The sequence below is a fragment of the Sinocyclocheilus rhinocerous genome, unplaced genomic scaffold (assembly GCF_001515625.1).
Source record: "Sinocyclocheilus rhinocerous isolate Xijiao unplaced genomic scaffold, SAMN03320098_v1.1 scaffold1548, whole genome shotgun sequence".
NCBI classification, from domain to species: Eukaryota; Metazoa; Chordata; class Actinopteri; order Cypriniformes; family Cyprinidae; genus Sinocyclocheilus; species Sinocyclocheilus rhinocerous.
This window is the reverse complement of record NW_015630996.1, coordinates 452614-453002: the sequence shown is the minus strand read 5'-3', so window position 1 is coordinate 453002 and position 389 is coordinate 452614. Positions and strand designations below refer to the sequence as shown.

The window sequence follows — 389 nt, the reverse complement described above, 5'->3', positions numbered from 1 at the left end:
GGACGTTCTGCCACGTTGCCCAGGACGTCCGGTACCGGAGAGGAGCGCTTAATCAAGTTCTCTGGAATAGGTCCTGTAGATGAGACAGGCATGCCAATCGCATCCCGATCTGTGAGTCTCACTCAACCACTGCAGTCCCAGAATGCATTCCTGTGTCACACCTTCAGACAGTTCGAAATAACAATGAAATCCATGGCTATTGTTTCTGTTATCCGTAAATTAGCCGTGAATACACAGTGTGCTGGTTATCAGCAGGGTTATTATAGTCAACTAAAACACTACAAACTACAACCATAAAAAAAAATCATTATTTAAATAAAATATAACATAACATAACATAATATATATATATATATATATATATATACACACATATATATATATATATA

General features: G+C 37.0%; 1 protein-coding gene across 1 annotated transcript in view; it reads left to right on the top strand.

Moving 5' to 3' along the window:
* LOC107740994 (vinexin-like) overlaps nucleotides 1-389 on the top strand; it is a 28791-nt gene that overhangs the window by 4010 nt on the left and 24392 nt on the right. The window lies entirely within an intron of this gene.